The 21,270-nt window shown below is 40.6% G+C and overlaps 1 long non-coding RNA gene across 1 annotated transcript in view; it reads left to right on the forward strand.

The window, feature by feature from the left end:
- Positions 1–6,261: 6,261 nt before the first annotated feature.
- Positions 6,262–21,270, forward strand: part of LOC129440685 (uncharacterized) — a 102,144-nt gene continuing 87,135 nt past the window's right edge. The window contains exons 1-4 of the long non-coding RNA XR_012365259.1: positions 6,262–6,410; positions 6,486–6,568; positions 6,665–6,747; positions 7,586–7,739. This is a non-coding gene — a long non-coding RNA (uncharacterized lncRNA). The remainder of the gene's footprint in view (positions 6,411–6,485; positions 6,569–6,664; positions 6,748–7,585; positions 7,740–21,270) is intronic.

A 21,270-nucleotide genomic window follows, 5' to 3' on the forward strand; every position in this document is an offset into this window, starting at 1 on the left:
CTCATTTTTTAGAGTAAAGATGGTGTATCATTTGTGGCTATCTGTGCTATCTGAGGCAGTCCACACTCAAGTTTCCCATATGTTTACAAAAGACGATTTTTTACATCATTATTCATTCGACGATTGTTGGATATGTGATAATAATATGACAAAAATAACACCTTATTCCTGAGAGTGAGAGCTTTCATTTGATATAAGACTTGCCCATGTTTGTCAAACTTGAAAAATAGGAAATATGTGAATATTAAATGATATTAAAAAATATGGGGGGTGATAGTGTAAATTAAGTGTAACTAACTTTCTTACAGTAAAACAAATCTCAAAGTGATGCATATCTGCAGAAAGTAGAGAGTCTAAGCTTTCAAACAGTATCTCATATGTGGTACTGGGTCCATGACAGACCATTAAAAATTAAAGGAATATTTTATATTAAGTCAAAATAAGATAATTCTGGACCCGGTACAGGGTCCACAGAGTCAAACAAGTTAAACAGTAAATTACTGGTGATCCCGATTATTTTTAAAGTTTTAAATTTGCAGACAGATGGATGCGCATCTTGCCAGAGACTCAGATAAACTCCGCCTTTGACCTTTATCACTCCCCTAGCCCCGAGAAGCCCACTCTGGTCCAAGGAATTCGGCGGGCCAGAAAAGCCGGGCCTTAAGCCCCAACGAAGCACCAGTGAAGCACGATCATGCCCCGGAAGTGACCTCGGCAGGCACTGGCACGCCCACTTGAAGCCCGATAGTGCAAACACGGCTAATGTAAAACCATAAACAGCGCCACCACACACACAAACCTCTTGCAACATTATTGATGAGACTTCGCTCGCTCTACAGATCCACTCGTAACCGGCCGATATGAGTGAGAACTGACCAGAGATTCTCACTCAGAGCTGGAAACATTGCAAACTCGAGACCCGCTGATCCGCGTGAGCCGCGAACTGACCCGAGATTCTCACTCACATTGCAGACTCGAGAGACATGTGAATCTGCAATGTTTCCGGCTCTGACTCGAGAATCTCTCAAGTCTCAGCTCGTAACCGGCGGATCCATAACCGGCTGATCCGCGTGAACCGTCTCTCGAGTCAGAGCCGGAAACACTGCAGATTTGCAGATCTGTGGAAACATTGCAGACTTGAGACTCTCCGGCTCTGACCCATTGTCTTTAACCCTCTGGGGTCCGACCATTTTGGGACACTCTCAGAGGTTCTGACATGCTCTTACATTTGGTCTTTTTTCAGTTGCTTTAAAACATAATAATGGGAAGTGTCTCATACCACTGCGTTCAGCACAAACTGGGCTAAAATATTATATGAGCTACATGTATGTACATGTTTGTATTTTTGAGAGAAAAATGTTTATGCGTGGTTTTTAAAAACGCTAAATTTTTAAGTCACTGATATAAGTCCACAAAACCCATACTAAACATGTTTTAACAAGACTTTCCTAAACATAATCAAGTAGTCTATAGTTTTTTCTTTAAAATGATGTGACAATCACCATGCCTAGTTATTCGCATAAAACAATGTATTGATTTAGAAATTGTAAGACACTTTTTGTTTAGACGGGCTGTATGCGAGAAGGATTGATTGACAGCACGCAAACAAAGGCTCGCATAATGAGCTGCATAATGAGCTGCATAATGAGGCAGGAATGTGAGAATGAACTACAGTAAAGAATGTGAGGACAAATGTATACATGTTTGTTTGAGGTTTATTAAGTTAACAATATAATCAAAATAGAAATGATGGTTAGTAGGACATTTTAATTTTATTTGGAAACATACCCTATTCCTAAAACTTTGTATAAACTAAGAAACTGATACACGACAGAGCTGTAAACTTCATGTGGCTCATGTTACCATATAACTTTATGTCCAAAAAGTGTTTTTCCACTTCATAGTTTTGTACTGATGAGAGAGATGCATACCTCTAAGAGAGTTATAAACAGCTGTTAGCATAAATTGTCCACAGAAATACCCTTACTTATATAACTGATGGGTAAATGTCACTGATACTAAGTTACATTCATATACTATCTTGTACATAAACTTAATCTCAGATAAACATCTGCAGCAATTAATATAAAAAGCTGTTTTCAGTTGACTGTTTTCAGATGCCCATCCCCTTATCGTCTAGCTTCTGTTTTAAACGTGTTTCTGTAAGCGCGTATGAACTTTAAAAACACATCGCATATGCGCGAGCTCGCGTCTCCGTGTAACGCAGCGCTCATAAAAACGGTGTCGCGTGTAAAGCGCAATGTATGGAATTACCTTGCATGTAAACAATATGGAATCATTTTACAGCAAATCCCGCAGTGCAGCATTTACTCAAAGTTGCCATGACAGATACGAAAGTGAATAACTGTGTCTTAACACTGTACAACATGTAACAGATATCCGCCATTATGGGAGGTCACGCGTACTCGTTTGTAAATAAGCATGTAAACATGGAATCATATTACACCACACTTAAAAGATACAGCAGTTCAGGCTTACTGAAAGTTTCCATGAAGGATATAAGTGAATAACTGTGTTTAACACTGTTACAGCATGTGTGGCGTGAGGGTGGTCCTCTCGCGTCATGACCGTGGTTAGCCTATTGGCAACGCCCCTGGGCTATAAAAACAGGAGCGTACGCGTCACCTGGGATGCGTCACTTGGGGGACTGCTGCGTCGTTAACGCGATCCCGTCACTTCCGGAATTGGCTGTGTATTCTCGAGACGGTAAGGAATGGATGCACTGTCAGTCATTTTGTTTATGTGTGTTTGGTTACGAGAAGCACACCCTCTGTTTAATATGCTTTAGAGTCGCTGATTAGTTTGGCAAGTGCTTCCGCATTGATACTGCGTTCATCTTGGCGAGTGCTTCCGCATTGATACTACGTTCATCACAACGGTCTATTCAAAGAGCGTCTGTACAAAGAGTGGAAAAGGTAGGATGAATGCTTTGTGGTTGATTAACTGGTAAATCCATAACCTACTAATTCGCTCTTTTCCCAGCTGTGCTATTTTGATAGCTGCTGGCATATTGTGTCTACCTTCATTCTCAGCTGTGAGATCTGATGCGAGTGCGGGATTAAGGTGCTCCGTAAGGGCAGCTTTTGAAAGCAACTATTGTTTGTTCGTCATAATTAACCCTGTGGTGATCGGTATGTATTTATGCATGCAACCATTTGGATGAGAGTGATTAAATTCCAACAGAGTTATAGTCTTGTTTTATTTATAGGTTTGGGGACTATCTGGGTCGGGGTGCTCTCTGTCCATTTACAGCTGCAGTGCTGTCCTGTTTCCAAAGTTTTATTTTTATTTGACTTTTCCTTTTGGGTTATGCTGCTTTGTTTTTGATTTATATAGTTTGATTCTAAAGTTGATTATTTTGGGTTCTACTTGAATTATATTTGTGATTTGTCCTTATTTACTTTATATTTAATTATTTTTGATTTACATTTTGATTTATAATTTTTTACTAGTGAATTTGTTTCTCTTGATTTCTCATTGATTTATTTAGTTGTGTGTTTTACGCAACCATTTATTTGTTGATTTATTGGTTGCAAAAGTTGATTTATTTCAATTTAATTGGGTCTCATAACCCAGCTCCTGAGGTGAATCTATTTGATGCATTTTTCTTGTTTTGGCAGGGCTTGAGCACCAGGGGTACAGGACTAGCTTTGGTGGCGGTAGATTCTTCACAGTGCGTGTGGTTATCACCGTGTGAGTGTGCGTGTGTGTGTGTGTGTACACAGTAAAATGCAGTGGAATGCAGTGATTCACGGACCGGTGGTGCGATCTGATTATTAGCTGCCCCATACTGGTAAGCTCCAGCCCCTGGCCTGACATTTGCTATAACCCCTTATCCATCGGGTTGAAAAATGTTGTTTTTTATCTTTATCCTGCTTTTAATTAAGATTTGTTAATAAAGACTATTTTTGTATTGTTACCCATGTCTCTGGCTCTAATTGGTGATATGAACTTGCGTATGCCCTTGTACATGATTTAATTAAATTCTGTGGGCGAAATTCCCATGGTGGCGTAGTTGGCTATCTTGTTTGATACTTACCTTTTCAAAATAAAAGTCTCCTTGTACCACACGCCACACATGCAACAGTGAAATCCGCCATTACGTGAGATCGCGTCCGTTTGTAAACAATGCGAAACTTTTTCAATCCGAAGCGTGTAGTCTGCTAAGGTTGCTTAACGTTACTGTATGTAGGCTGAACTGCACAAGCCATGAGCATATTAAGTTACATGATAGCAAATATAAATGGTATAAATTAACTGTTAACGTTACTTACTTCTAATCCAGCAGTGCGTTCTCCATTGTTCTTCTTAGGTAACGTTAAAGATAAATGCTTCTCTTCCTCAATGTCCAGACATAAATGAAGATATTCCTCACGTGTGTGAATAAAGTTTATAATCCAAACATGCGGTAAAAAGTCTTTAAATCTGATCAAACTTTACGCTTTGCTTGTTATGAACAGCTCGTGTCTTCATTACCAAGTCAACAGCTGTGGGCGTGACCAAATTAAAGATAATGAAGTCAGCCAGGAAAAATGGTACCCTCTTTACTTCAATGCAGATTACATAAACAGGCAATATTTGTTTTCGATTATATTTAGCTTGTTTAAAAGTAGACATTTCAGGCTTTCTTTGGATGTGTGTATCATGCTTGTGTGACGAGTAATTGCGGAGTTTCAATTGATTTTGTAACGTGTTTTGAGAGGCAGCTGGCGGAGACAGAAATGTCTGGATGGACACCCTGTTTATTTTCTTTATTTGACAAAAACACAAAGATCTGTTGTTATTGTGAATGAACACATATTAAAGAAGACCCTTTAACGTTTCAAAGGATGTCAAACACGTAAGTATATGATTATTAATGATGGAGTATTTTAAGTTGATTCTGCCATGATAAGGAAAAAACACGTCAAAACGCGCCCCGGCGTTTTTGGACCCCAGGGGGTTAACCAAAACATAGTAGGAAGACTCACCATTTTAGATGTGGTATCGAAGTTTATGAAAAATAAACCACTTTTCAATGTTTTTAAACTTGACTTAAACATTTTTATAGATTGTATTTCTGGATTAAAGGGTAAATCTGCATCAAAATGTATCCAATACTTAACTGATTTAACGTAATTAATTTAACTGATAAATAAAAATAAGAAATATATTTCAGATGTGGTATTTTTTAGTCTGCCATCCCTACTGAAAAATCCAGCTAAACCCAGCATAAGCTGGAGAGCTGATCCTAGCTGGTCTCCCAGTTTGATTTTCAGCTGGTTTTGCTGGTGAAGAAAGCTGGTTTTGCTGGTGTAGCAAGCTGGTCTAGCTGTGTTTTGGTCACTTTTTAAGCTGGTCTAGCTGGACTTAGCTGGTCAGGCTGGAAGACCAGCTGACCCACCAGCATGACCAGCTTTGTCAGGCTGGGAGGACCAGTGTAAACCAGCTAGTGCCACCTTAAACCAGCTAAAACCAGCTACCAGCTCATGCTGGTCTTAGCTGGATTTTTCAGTAGGGATGTTACCGGCTTTACTATGACAGCAGTTTTCTGCTGTGTTTCAGTTCCATGGTCTGCAAGTGTGCAATGTTTCCGGCTCTGAGAATCTCGAGTCGCGCGGATCAGCCGGTTACAAGTGGGTCTGTACTGAGTTTCCTTGGCGATTTAGCAATACTGACTCAAGTGACTCACACAACCCGGATCACTTTAGTGAGTGACTCACAATAACCCGGATCCTTAAAAGGAGTCGAGTTTGCCAGGCCTACTCTATGAGCACATGCCATTTTTATAGACATTTAAAGACAGACATATATTTTTTTTATTTTAGAAATGTGATCAAATAATTTGGCTACTAAGATGACAAACATAACCATATTAGAAATGTAGACACACTGTTGAAGGTCAGATTTTAAAATATATAAATACTACAAAGTTGATTTATTTTGCTTTTATTTATAAGCTATTTGAAACAAATATGTGCAATAATTTAACATTTTGTATTTTTAATTAGTTAGTGTTGGCCCAGTTTACAGAAGCATTGTAATGGGCAGATATTCAGTTCCTTGTGCTCCATATAGAACACAGCACACATTAATGAAACACAAATTGCAATTACAGCTGTCTTCATTGTCACTCACTCATGGACAGCAGGAGCTTATTAGACTTAATTAACCAGGCTAATATTATTATGGAAAAATTAAAAAGGCATCCTATACCTGTTATTATCCTACTGTGGCAGAATGGGTTTGTGCCCCTCCTATTTTTGTAATGTGAGGGTTTAGCCAATGGGTAGTGATTCTGAAGGTATAAAAGCGCAGCCTGTCAGTCGTAGGTGTGCGTCATTGAGGCGGGCCGTTACGTCATCAGCGCGCCGCCGCTTGTTTGTTCGAGTGGATTGTTTACATCTGTGGTGAGTGTATTCTGTTCGGTCTCACGACACTTCAAAACAAGCTTTATTGGGGAGCTAATATGGACTATTTTCTAGTTGGTAGGGACTGCCGAAGCTGCTACCCACTATTATAAACGTCTATTTGCCGTGTGAGGAACCGAGTGTAGACGATTGAGACGGTAATGAGAGCGTACCATGTGTATAATGACGTGTGTGTATAAAATGTTTTGTTTGAATCGCTAGTGCTCTTACGTGTCTGCTTTATACATTTAAAGGGGCAATTTAGTCTCTGCTTAGCTGGTGCTGCGCTCTTTTAGGGGTGGGATCACTAACTGCTTAACTTCCAGCGTTTCCGATTGTGAGTATCACTGACTGTTTGAGCATTAAGCTAAGGGAGAAGAACGAGCAGCGTAACATCTTGCTTTGTGTTTGTAGGCGCGAGATGAAGGCAATGGCTGCGTACTAAGTGCCGCGTTGCAGGCTGCATATTTCATGCTGCAAATTTCCTGCTTGGGGTGCATACTCCATACGCTGCGCTGCATGCTTCATGCTGCATATTCCATGCTCTGTGCCTCAGCGGGCGCTGCTGTTTTGTTTCTACTGTTTTGTTTTCTATGTGTGTGCTGAAACGCGACTGCGCGTTCTCTTTAAACAAGGCTGAAGTGGCTCTGTAATGAATGAGTGCTTGAAAGTTCTTTCTGTCTTATTTTGTTTCAACAGGGTTTCCCTGTCATGTTAAAGTCTTTCTTTTCTCTGGTTGATATATTAATCATTTAACTTTATTTGTATTTTGGGGTTCTAACTCATTTGATCTGAATCCAATTGTTTATTTAATTTATCTTCTTTCTTTTTACTTTTACTATTATTCATATTGTTTGGTTGTGAAGCCAAGGACATTTCGTCTAAAGTTTTAGGTTTTGTTTATTTGATTTATGCAGAATCAGAGACTGTGAATTGCATTATTCCATAAACATAAATATTTTAATCTGTGTAATGTTTTTTGACTTAATTAACTTAGTCTAGTAAGAATATTTATTTTATGAAATTTTGTCTTTTGAACTGCACTAAGTTTACTGTTTTGTTATTTCTTTACCATTTTTCTCTGTAAACTTTCTCTGCTTGCCGCGCTCATTTCAGACACAGCGCTTGCATTCAGTGCAATTATTGTTTATTTTAATACATCTCTGTTTTGGCAGGATCTGGGCGCTGGGTGCAGACGAGTGGCTCTATTGTGGTGGTGGTGTGTCCTTCACCGTGTGTTGTGCTTCTCACTGACACCAGTCTGTGTGTGTGTGCTATGTTCACCTGATTGTAGTGATTTAAATTTGGCATATGAGACTGCCCCAGTTGGTAAGCCCCAGCTCCTCGCCCACAAAAGAAGTGTTTTATGATGAGTGGCCATACTTTTAATATTTGTACATCTCAATAAAAATATTTTTGTACCATTTACTTCTGTCTCCGACTCCTGGCGATTCGAACCTGTGTGTGCCTCTAGGGGGCACTGTTTGTTCTTTGGTTAAAATCCCAAAGTTGCGTAGTCGGAAATAAATTTCATATTGACTGTTACAACAGTCGTTTAATTGAGTGTGTGTGCATTTTGTGCACCCCGCTAAGGACCCCTCCTGCCACACTACTATGCAATCTGACCATGGCCTACTGTCTTGGACTTTTTGTTCTGGGGCACATTTATAACCTTCTTCCATACTGTAATATGCCCTAAGCAGAAGTGAGAAGTTGAGAGAAGTCTTAGCCAAAAATGGCTGCTAGCCTCCCCTTTCACTCTATTCACAGAGGCTGTACACACAAGCCCTGAGCTTTAGCTGCTATATTGAAAGCGTTCCCAGAAGCTGGCTCTGATCGCTCTGTTGATGCCCAGTGGAACCAGCTCAGACCGCTTTCACAACTCCATGCCATACCAGAACATGCAAACCTCAGACGCACTTATATTTAAACAGCTTAGCCCCACTTCTAAATCTCCCAATGAACCAAATGCCATTATATCTAAGAGCAGACACATTGAGGCCTCTTCAAAGACAAATTAGTGCAAATTGGGCTCAGGATCATGTTGTTGATTTTTTAGGTTGTACTGTATGTGTTTAGAGACGTTGAACAGAGACACAAATGTTGTTCTTGCATTAACACAAGAACTAAGGTTTAAGCACTTTTATGATAGCCCACTTTAGAAAGCACATCATGGAAAGCCAACATGATAATGGTGGTTTTCATGAATTTACACATGGGAAAACGCAAGCCATATGCCACGTGGACTTTTTCTGACACTCTTGTGCGTAGTAATAGTAATATGAAACGTTTAGAAGGGGGTGCTAAGCCAAAGTTGGCTGACTCCCAGGGGTGAAACACACACACACACACACACACACACACACACACACACACACACACACACACACACACACACACACACACACACACACATATATATACACACTCATCTAAAGGATTATTAGGAACACCTGTTTAATTTCTCATTAATGTAGTTATCTAATCAACCAATCACAAGGCAGTTGCTTCAATGCATTTAGGCGTGTGGTCCTGGTTAAGTCAATCTCCTGAACTCCAAACTGAATGTCAGAATGGGAAAGAAAGGTGATTTAAACAATTTTGAGCACGTCATGGTTGTTGGTGCCAGACGGGCCGGTATTTCACAATCTGCTCAGATACTGAGATTTTCACGCACAACCATTGCTAGGGTTTACAAAGAATGGTGTGAAAAGGGAAAAACATCCAGTATGCAGCAGACCTGTGGGCGGAAATGCCTTGTTGATGCTAGAGGTCAAAAACCACACCTTGACCAGGGAGCTCTTAATTACTTTAGACAAATCTTTCTTTTCTTTCTAAAATATTAGAAAAAGTAATGGCAAGCCAGCTATGTGCATTCTTAGTGAATAATAGTATGTATAAAAAGTTCCAATCAGGATTCAGGCCCCACCATAGCACAGAGACAGCACTGCTTAGAGTTACCAATTACCTCCTTTTAACATCCGATCGTGGTGAAATCTCAATTCTTATATTACTAGACCTTAGTGCAGCTTGACACAATAGATCACACAATCTTACTCAATAGACTAGAAAACTATGTTGTCATCAGTGGTCAGGCGTTAGCCTGGTTTAGATTGTATCTAACCAATTGCTATCATTTTGTTTATGTAAATGAGAAAGAGTCATATCACTCCCCGGTTAAATACGGCGTACCACAGGGATCAGTTTTAGGTCCTATCCTGTTCTCGTTATATATGTTACCTCTAGGAGAAATCATCAGGAAACATAACAAATTTTTCACTGCTATGTGGGTGATACCCAGCTTTACATCTCCTTACATCCTAGCAAAACACACCAGTTCTGTAAACTAATAGACTGTATTAGCAATATAAGTGACTGGATGGCACATAACATCCTTATGCTAAACTATCGAACCGAATCGCTCCAAAAAATATGAAATAAAAGTTGCCCATAGATGGCTGCACTGTGGTACCATCTTCCACAGTTAAGAACTTAGGTGTGGTGTTTAATAGCAATTTATCCTTCGATAGTCATATCTCCAACGTCTGCCACACAGCATTCTTCCATCTTAGAAATATTGAAAAAATACGGCATATGCTGTCTGCATCAGATGCAGAGAAGCTTGTCCACACTTTGTGACCTCTAGAATAGACTATTGTAACTTGTTACTCGGGGTATGCCATGCAAATCAGGTAAACAAGCTTCAGCTAGTTAAAAATGCCGCTGCAAGAGTGCTTACTCGCCCTAAGAAGTATGACCACATAAGCCCAATTTTGGCATCTTTACACTGGCTACCAGTCAAATATCGCATACAATTTAAAATACTACTAATCACCTACAAAGCCTTAAATTAACTATCCCTAGAATATAAGTGTCTAAAGGTGGTAGATCCTTTTCCTACTTAGCCCCTAAGCACTGGAATGATTTGCCAACTGATGTCCGAGAATTAAACACAGATAATCACTTTAAATATAAACCTAAGACTTTCTCTTTAACAAAGCATTAACATAATTTGTCTAGTAAATTATACCTATCTTGCAATAGATAGCCTGTACAGAACAAAGCATTTACATAACTCTTCTGGGTAATATACTAATGCTGCAATAGCTAGCCTGTCTGGAACCGAGACGATATTAAACCACAACACTGTGTGACACTGAACGGCCCCTACGCTAATAGGATTTTGTTTCTCTCTCCCTGTCTCGTCCTCGATCCTGAGGACATTGAGACAAACAGACCCAATTCCAGCTGCCGTGGAGATCTACTGGCCGTCCTTCAATGTGATGCCCAGCTAATGCCTGACCAACGACCACCGGTGGAACCCATTTAATCTCAGTTTATTCATAGCCACTGTATCAGTCACGGTTCGACCCCCCTGGATGAGACGCATCACCTTGAATGGAACGATCAAATAAGTTTGTCATCTCCATCTTAAAATCCTCAAATGTCCGACAACATGGTGCTCGGGCAGCCCACATAGCTATTCCCCACTCACGTGCTCTAACAGTTAACAGGATGATAATGAATGCTATGTGGGTTTCCTCACTGGAATACTGCAGTGGTTGAAGAGTAAAAATAACGGAGCACTGGATCAGGAAAGAGCGACAAGTGTTGGGGTCTCCATCCTAAAGAGGTGGGTTGTTGACGTGAGGCTCTGGTTCTGATGCTTGTTGAGCCTGCTCCACCCGGGTGTTAAGATCGCCGAGGCTGGTGGAAAGACGCTCTACCTCGCTAGGGGTGGAAGAGATTTGGATCTCATACTTCCCAAGCCAAGCTCTTTGTTGCGCTATGGCTGAGAGCACAGATTCAGCGACCAGGAGTATGGATTCAGTTACTGTTAGATCCGTTATGGCAAGTCCGTCTGACAGGAAATGAGGACAGAAACTTGGATCCACTTGCAGAATAATACATTTATTAATAATCGTCAGACTGGGGGAGAGAGAGAAAAAATCTCTGGGAGGATAATAATACATGTGGATCGAAGGCTGCAAAAGACTGCTGTTAAGACTCGGTTCCTGGCTGCTAAGGGCCCCTGAGCAGGACTGGACAGTCACAGTAATAGTTAAGGAGGAGAGCTAAGCAGCACAAATTTCTACAGTAAATCCACAGTCAAACACTGAGGATAATCCACAAGATCTCTCAAAAATGTCCACAGAAAAATCCCTGCAGTCCTCAGCAAGATATAATCCAACTAGAATGATCTGGAGAGAGAGAGAACAGGTGGTGAGAAAAAGCATGACCGAAAATGGGGCAGCAGATAGCAAAAACAAAACTAAAATAAGAACAAGAAAAAACGAGAACTATTGACACGACTAGACTAGATAAGAGTAACACTGCAAGGACAAAAGAACAACGGACTTGCAAAGATCAAAAAAACGGGGGAGCAAATAAATAACCAAACGAATGAGGAGAAAATCAGGATCAGGTGAGAGACGCAGGTGCAGAGTGTGGGCGTAAATGAGAGCGCTAAAAAGTGACAAGCGCGCATGTGTCGAGCTGTCAAAACACAAAACCGAGTTAGACACATAAAACAGAACGGCTGATCAGACTGAAGTCATGACAGGAAGGAATAATGTTATTTAAAAAACTATTGAAACTCCTACCAAAACACACTATGGGAATTCCTAGATTTAGCTTAAAGGGAATAATACGTTTAATTGACTGTAATTAATTATACAAATGATAAGGTTTTACCTGATTTAGCAGAATTAATAATAACAATTACTTAATGCATTCATCCAGCAAATATACTCATAATTGTACATTAAGAAGTTTCGTGGCTTTTTAGAAAATAACATTCTTACTGCTATACAGTATTACCTCAAAAGCATGTAATAAGATCGTCTTGGTTACGTATGTAACCCTTGTTCCCTGAAGGAAAGGAACGGAGATGTCACGTCGTGACAGACGAAATGGGATTTGGGAACCACTCAGCGTTGACCTATCTACTTCGAGAAACGAACAAAATGCCAATGAACTTGGCATGCAGGTATTTGCAATAATGTTGGCACAGGAACCCCACGTACTGGTATGCTCGCCCCTCGAATGCAAAGCGGAGAAATGGGCTGTGTCGGGGGAGAATCGATACGTGAAAGTATATGTTTTTCAGGTCGATAGATGCGAACCAATCGTTTGGACGAACATGGAAATATGCATTTGGGCATCAGCATCTTGAATGGCATTCTGTGAAGTGCACAGTTCAGCGTACGCAGGTCCATGATCAGTCGCAAACCGCTGCTTTTCTTGGGTAAAATAAATTAAGGGCTGTAAAACCCTGACCTTATCTCGGCTGGAGGGAGCGTCCTTCGCCAGTAGGACGGCAATCTCTGCACGTAGTACATTCGCATTGGCAGCACTCACCGCAGTGAAATGAACCCTGGAGAATTTGGGGGGGATGATGGAAAAATTGTATCGCAGACGAATCGCGCATAAAAGCCAACGCAATGGGCTGGGAAGCTGTTTCCACACCCCCAGATACCGTGCGAGAGGGACTTAAGGCATGATCGGTGTACCCGTGGCGAGCGGAGCGGAGGTGTTCGCCGGTGTGTGAGTTTCGACCACATCGACAGAAGTGTTGTGTAATGTAACACTCACCTGAGTTCGCTGAAGGGGGCTGAACAGGTGAGACTTAATGAGGCTGTCAAGTTGATCGAAGCACTCGTTGGCAATGGAGGAGTGGGAGGACGATGGGTTATGAGCCCGTTCATAGCTCCGCAACTCCTGTGAAAAGCTGGAGATGGAGGATGGGTTATGAGCCTGTTCGTAGCTCCACAACTCCTGCGGAGAGCTGGAGATGGAGGATGGGTTATGAGCCTGTTCGTAGCTCCACAACTCCTGTGGAGAGCTGGAGACGGAGAATGGGTTAAGAGGCCGTGTGCGTCTCCAGCACTACTGTGAAGAAAACAAAACAAAACAACGGAAACAAAACGAAACCAAGGATTCCCCACCTGTCCCTCCTCCGAGGGGAGTGGTGCTTTCCCCATCTCCCGAAGAGCGATCCCCTCCATCTCCAGGTAGCACGTCTCAGGGCCGCTTTGACTAAAGCTTTCCACCCTTGAAAGCAGGCGAGGCAGGCTGCTGGCGACCAGTTCCTCACTTCTTAGAAGAGCCCCTGGAGACTGATGCGCCAACGTCCATGGGGCAGGAGCAGAGTGCTTCCGACGCGGCAGTATGGCCTCAGTCTGCTTCTGAGCCACTGTATTTATCGGCATCCTTCATCTCTGCCAGGTTCAGCCAGAGATGGCACTCCTGGACCACCAAGGTGGACATAGCATGACCCACAGAGTTCGGAGAATGCAGCCGAATCATGACCTCCCTCGTGCAGATCCTTCAGAGCCTTAGCCTGATGAACCTGCAGCAATGCCATTGCATGCAAGGCTGAGGCTACCTCCCCACAACCCCGGTAAGCAGCACCGGTCAGACCGGAAGATTGCTTACAAGCCTGTGAGGGGAGAGTAGGCTGGTGCCGCCAGGAGGAAGCAAAACCAGCCGGACACAGTTGCATCGCGACCGGCCGCTCCACTGACGGGATACCAGTATACCCCTTGGCAGCCTGCAAATCCACCATAGTCATGCTCTCACAGATGGGGCACGAGCTATCATGAAATGCTGCCTCAGCGTGCTGGAGCCCCAGACACGAACGATTATGGCCATCCCGGGGAGCAATGAAGATACTGCATCAAGGAACGGAGGATGGACGGAATGACATCTTTAAAAAGACACACCCAACCGTGACACGAGCGAGTGGCTGTCTTTAAAAAGACACAAAGCTTAAACATGCTGCTCTTTTTGGGAAATCACTCTTTTGTGCAATTGATGAAGCACACAGGAAGAGGCATCACACTCACTCAAACTCAAAGTCCTAAACTGAGAGAGAAAGAGAGAGAGATAGAGAGAGAAAGGGGTGGAAAAAAGCTGCAAGCCTCCGCTGTGGTGCTGTGAGTCCAACCAACTTAAGCAAGCAGTGATGACTTTTCCCAACAGAACAGGACCTTCGTAGATCAAAGGCACTTCCCAAGAGCAGATACTGCCGGCTTTCGAAGCAATAAAGCTAACTTGGTATTGTGCACCTGTGGCCCCACCATTATGCAAATACATGCATGCCAAGTTCATTGCCGGTTCCCAATTCCTAAATTGTTGGTCACAACGTGACGTCGTAGTGACCGACTGAAAGGGAACTAAGCAGATTATGTGACTTTATCATGACCAAGACTTTAAAGGGTCAAGACCAAGTCAAGACCAAGACAGGCCGAGACCAAGTCAAGACCAAGACTGATATGCATATTAGGCACTTCTTGTCTGTGTGTGTATGCCATCAAAGAAGTTGATAAATTTATCAAGGCATTGCAGATATGTGGGAATTTATCGTTGTCAAATAAAAGTGAACAAACACTAAAGAGCTGAAATCAACTTAACCATTTATTCTGAACTGTCCACGGCTTGCCATCCACTTAACACAATGCAGTTGTTTTTAGTAATAAAATTAGAAAATTGTCATTGGGACAAACTTAAACAATGCTTATACAATGCCAACATCATATGCCAAACCTGAAAAAACTGCTTAAAATTAATGATAAAAAATACATTTGTGATGTGCCATCAGTTGTGGTCTTGACTGGTCTTGAAATAAAATTCCAAGTCCTCTTTGTCTGAGACCGAGTAAAAATGTGGTCGATTCCAAGACAAGACCTTTAAAAAGTGGTCTTGAGACTGATCTCGAGACCGGTCTCGAGAATTACAACTAACTATACATAAAAACAGACAATAAACATGAAACATAAAGAGAGTAAAATAATGGAAAATAGTAGAGAGAGTAGAAAAAAGGGCAATCACTAAATGCTTAATAGGGCTGTCAATCGTCCTCTATTATCCCATTCGAATTTCATTCATTATTTTTTTTTATATTCGATATATAATCGATTATTTAATGCTCAAATTTGACTTATTAATATTTACTATACCTATCTACACACGTTGTAAAAACGGGCTTATGCATTGCCAATGCCACTATGAGCTCGTATAGTTGACTTGTTTTAAATTATGTCCACTAGAAGACATTGCAGTATTACTAATAAACATGTAATTATTTAATAACAGGTGATATCTTTCTTGCTAATTAATGACTAAGCTTAGACACAAAATTAACAAAATTGTCAACTTTAATGAAAAATTTCATTATCAACGCAGTTCTCTTTGTTCACGTATGAGGGATGCATAGATCACATCATTAGTTATACAATACTTACACACAGCACACACATCCCCTGGCCTCCAATTTCACTATTCTTTTTTCATTTAAACACACCTTAGAGGAAGTGTGATCTTGAACGAGTATTTTGTCACTGGTCGAAAAGACAAACTTATCCAAACAAATTAGCATTAAAGACATTCCCAAAACGGTCGTCCATAGGACTGAGAGCGGTTTTCTCCTGACACTGTCCTCTTCACCTTGGCTGCTCCGTTCTCGTCTTCCTCATAACCTTCCTCCGCAATCGCTATCAGCTCCGCTTTCTCTTTCTCACGTACCTCCTGCTGCTGGTCTTGTTTCAAATGAATTAGCCGATGGAAATGCGGGTCTAGGTAGCTAGCGGTATTTAACAGCATAAATGCGTTAAGCATGGTAAAAGTGCTACTGGATCCTGTTGTGAGGTAAAACATTTTCATTAATGCAATTATATAACACAATGTAGCCACATGGCATTTTTGTGCTCCTCTTTAGGGTCTTACTGCAGCTATACAAGGAATAGCAGAGTTTACCATAGGAGACAAATCTTTCAACATAGAAACACATACAACTTGAAACTGGTAGACAATTTCAAGAGCAAAAGTTATTCCATTAACACAAGACAACTGGTCTAGAATACATGTAGCTTCAACAACCTCTCACTTAAATGTTTTGTCAAACACTTACAATGGAAACAGTCAAGTGTTACAAGAAATTAACTTCATTAGCCTATGTGTACATATAGTACAACAAACAACTTGAATTTGTGTTCTATAGAAACAACAGTGCATTACGAACAATTACAAATCAGGAAATGCAAACAGGATAATCTATGAGAATGTTAAACACATGCTAACTGGCTGCTAAGCCACTAGCAAGTGAGGTTAACAGCTGGAGTCCTTGCATGAACAATGCAGTCAACTCAGCAAGAGTTTTACCTGCAAAACCAGATTGCTTACATCTGCCCTTAGAAAGTGATTTTCTAAATTTCAAATAATAAGGTGGAGGTCTGCCCCTGCCCAGTGACCAGCATTTCTCCTCTGTATGGCCTATTTTATGACAGGAACTACAAAGCCTGTTCATTTTGCCACCGGGTCTGTAGCTTGGTTCTACTGGAGCTTCAGGAGGTCTGTGACTCTCTAATGCTTCATTCACATCATGCGGTTCTGTTCCAGCATGTTGATGCATCACCCCTATCACTGAGATAGGAACACTTTTCTGGGTTCTGGAAAATAAATTCTCTTTAGTACAAGAAGCATCTTTTTTAGTCCCATCGCTGTTAAGCGTTTGGGGAGACCTAGTGTCTCGCACAATTAGTTTAGCCCTTACATCTGCAATAATGTCTTTATACTTCTCACACTGTTTAGCCAGGGCTAACTGCTCAGATGATAGTTGATCTATCTGAGTTTGAAGATTTTGGATCTTTGCCTCTGACTTTTTTAATTCAGCGTTTTTGGTTCTCAATTCATCACTTTTAGCATTCAGGATTGACTTAATAATTCCAGTATTTTTACGTAGCTGCTTGCACATCATGAAATTCAAAGCCTCAATGGTGTCAGCATGTTTGGATTTTCTTTGTTCAACACCAACCATGCGCCACCATGTGAGAATATCATCAGTGGTAGCGTAGTAATCCAGACCCTTTCTATATAATTTATAAAGTGTAGATTCAACTTTCTCGCTCCATAAATCAAACAATATATCATTACTGGAGTTATTCCCTTCCATCCCCGAGGAGATAATCTGAAATAATCTCTAACTGTACAACAATGTTAGGACTATTTAAGGTCCTTATAATTTCTGTTTTATACAATTAATGCAAATGGAGATTTAACTAACCATGAAACAATGAAAACAGACTTACCCACTGTGTGGTCAGAAGGCCTTTAACACATTCAAAGGATTAACTGTAATAAAGTCCTCATTCAGTTGATCAATCAGAGTAAAACTCAGAAAACTCACCGCAAGGGATCCCCGTACGGGCCACCAAACTGTAAGGGATCTCAGGTTTCGGAAGGAGAACAAAACTGCAATCATTCCCGGGTTTCGGACACAATATGTCTGAGAGCGTTGCTAGAGTACGAATATATTGTATAGAAATATGGAGCGTTTAAGTGTTAACCTTAAATCAAAACTAAACAACAGATTTGTAAATGAAAAGGTTTAATTACAGTACTGACTTAAAGTTACAATTGAAATGGTTACACTATAAATGCATGAAATGGTAAATAATACAAACAATTGACTGTTTCCAATGTATGTGAGATATTACCTGATAAGATAGAGAACAGAGAAAGAAAGTTTAGAAGAAAGAGATTCACACTTGAGAACTGAAATCTAGGCCTGATGGCCCGAACCCCAGAACTTAGGTGAAGAAAGAAAGGAAAGGGGAAAAGGCCAATGCAAGGCAAAAGCTAAAATGCAAAGGCCCAGATGTCATAAAAACCTTGACCTTTATCCTCTATCTCTTGATCATGTGACTAAGCCTAACTTGATACATTCAAATTGACCAATCAAAAGATCACCTTTAACCCCCACTGTACTTGACCAAACCCAACATAATACATTCAAACTGACCAATCAGAAGACCATCTTTAACCCCCACGGTATTGGATAAACAGCTGTGACAATAGTCTTTGATCAGCACAGGGGGTTGTGACAAGTTGTGACCAAGGAATAAGTTCCTTCAATTTTAATCTTACAATCAGGTAATTAAAAGGGGATTATTTAGAGTGTAGTCAAGACATGCCCTGTGTCTAAATTTGTTCCCTAGCTCCGGAGGTCATAATTCAGTATATCGTGTACACAGGTTCGGGCCCTGGTAAGGACCCTATCTCACTTGACATTGGGACAGTGTTCACTTATTTTTTTGTCACGTGGCTGCTAGCACGTTGTGATCACTCACAGCTGTTACTCAATAACAACCGGCAAAACCAACATCTCTCTGACTTAACCCTCTGGGGTCTAAGGGGTTTTTAGGGCCCTGTGGTTTTGACATGCACTGACATTTGTGCTTTTTTCAGTTGCTTCAAAACATATTAAATGGCAAAAGTTTCATAACACTGTGTTCAGCACAAACTGGGCTACAATATTATATGATCAACATGTACGTACATGTTTGTACTTTTGACAGAGAAAAATGTTTATGCGTGGTTTTTGAAAAAGCAAAATTTTTAAGTCACTTATATAAATCCACAAAACTCATTCTAAACATGTTTTCCCAAGACTTTTCAAAACAGGATCTAGTAGTCTAGAGTTTTTTCTTCAAAATTATGTGAAAATCATTCGCCCTACTCATTCACATAAAACAATATATTAATTTACAATTTCTAAGACACTTTTGCTTGGGAAAGGCCATATGCGTGGAGGTGGGAAAGCTCCTGAATAATCAGTGATTGACAGCTGAGAAACAAAGAGTTGCATAATGAGCCACATAATGAGCCTTGTAGGAATGTTCAACAGGAATGTAACTTCCTCTGTAGTAAAACCATGATAAGGTTTACTTGGGAATATAAAACAAAAAAATCAATAGAATGTAAATACACAAACACATTATATATGGGCCATTCTACCGAATTCGTGCAAATTGCTGTCCTGGAACCAAAAAACTAATTTTAAAAGCATTAATGTAGGAAAATGTTTGATAATAAAAAAATATAAGCAAATAGCAATCAAAACCCAAAGTAATATTTGAGGTAGCTGCAGGCTTTGTATATAAAATATCATAATTTATATGGTGCTTTCAATTGAGAGGTGGTTGTCCCAAACCCTAAGGTCTGAAGTTCACACGAGAAAAAAATGAAATAATTTTTTAAGAAGTATAATTTTGAATACTTTTGTAAATTAAAACCAAAAATATATTTATTGGATATTTTTAGTAAAAATCATGAATAATCATGTAAAAAGAACACTGTCCCGCATTTTCACGTCACTACCGAAACATTGCATAGTTTGGTCAATAATATAACACTGCTTTAAGCCACTCCCCTCCATTTTGAACCAGCAAGTTTGTCTGTGCCTCTCTCCCTCGTGGTGACTTGCGCTGCGTCCGAAACCACCTACTTCCATACTATATAGTAGGCAAAGTAGTGCTTCTTGCATTCTATAAAGTATGGTAGTAGGCGATTTCGGACGCAGCAATAGTGATTAGATCAGTCCCATGGTTTTGAAGTAAATGTGATCAAAAGTTTGGAAATCAGTGTGTGACATTTATGAATCTCACTACCGATCACACATTTTCAATGATTAATTAATATTTTAAATTTTTTCTACTGGTCATTTAGGTTTTACTCATGTTTTAATGTCGAGAACTGTGCTAGCTAACTACGTACTGATTAGCATCTTAGCAGTAGGATCAAAGTTAGCTTAAATCGTCACTACCGAAACAGTCACAACTGAAACAGTCACAAACGAAACATGTGTTGACATTTTGGTTGTGACGTGATAGTTTCGGTAGTGACAAAATGACACTTATTTCTTTATTTTAATAAATAAATAGAAACTTTCAAGTGCACATATATTCTTTTTCAGTAAAAATAATTTGTCAGTCATATTTCTGTAATGTTGCATGTGATTTGACTAGGACTACAAACTAAGATAAAATGAACTAGGCCAGATTAATTTAATTAATTTATAGTAGCTTGACTCATTATTGAGATAAATGAAGGCTATATGATTCTACCTCTGGTCTCTAGGAAAACTTTCTGCGCTAATATAGGGGGACTTTGATACTGATAAGTGCTATCTATTGTCAATTATATAAAGCAATCAGTCATTGTAAATTGACATGTCATTGTTAAGTGTAGACAGGGAAGGCTCACACTAATAATGTAAATGTAAATATCTTTGGTTAATTTGTAGAGATAGCTACAGAGAGAGAGAGGAATCGCCAACATGCATAGACGGAAAGATGAAAATAGAGTGGACAGACTGAGAAAATACAGACAAAGATTGAGGGAGGACCCAGAGAGCTACCAAGAATAAAAACATGCTAGGAAACTAAAGTGTCCAATCAGTAGATTAGTGTTCCTTAGATCTGTCTACAGAACTCTTGCCAAAAACGAGAAATAAACTGAGGACCCCTATCAGAAACCAAGCCAGAAGGCAGACCATGTAAGCGAAAGACGTGCTCTATCATAATCTGAGCCGTTTCCTTGGCAGAGGGAAGCTTAGGCAGAGGGACAAAATGCGCTGCTTTAGAGAAGCAGTCGACGATGGTCAAAATAACAGTGTTACCTCTAGAACTGGGTAAATTGGTAACAAAATCAATGGTTATGTGAGACCAAGGGCGGGAAAGGACAGATAAAGGCTTAAGAAGACCAACTGGGGCTTGATGAGAGGCCTTATTACGGGCACAAACCTGACAGGCTAACACAAACTGTCTGACATTGGGACCCATAGACGGCCACCAAAACCGTTGACAGACGGCAGCCAGCGATCTCTGAACCCCAGGATGACAAACTAACCTGGACTCTTGGCCCCACCGGATGACCTCGGAACGGAGCGATTCCAGAACCCAAAGTCAACCCGCCGGGCGCCCCTCTGGCACTTCCCCTTCCCGTCTGGCCTCCCTCACTCGCTGTTCGATGCCCCAGCGCAGAGCAACCACCAACCGCCCCTCCGGGAGGATGGTTTTGT

Source organism: Misgurnus anguillicaudatus, chromosome 22, assembly GCF_027580225.2.
Source record: "Misgurnus anguillicaudatus chromosome 22, ASM2758022v2, whole genome shotgun sequence".
Classification (NCBI taxonomy): Eukaryota; Metazoa; Chordata; class Actinopteri; order Cypriniformes; family Cobitidae; genus Misgurnus; species Misgurnus anguillicaudatus.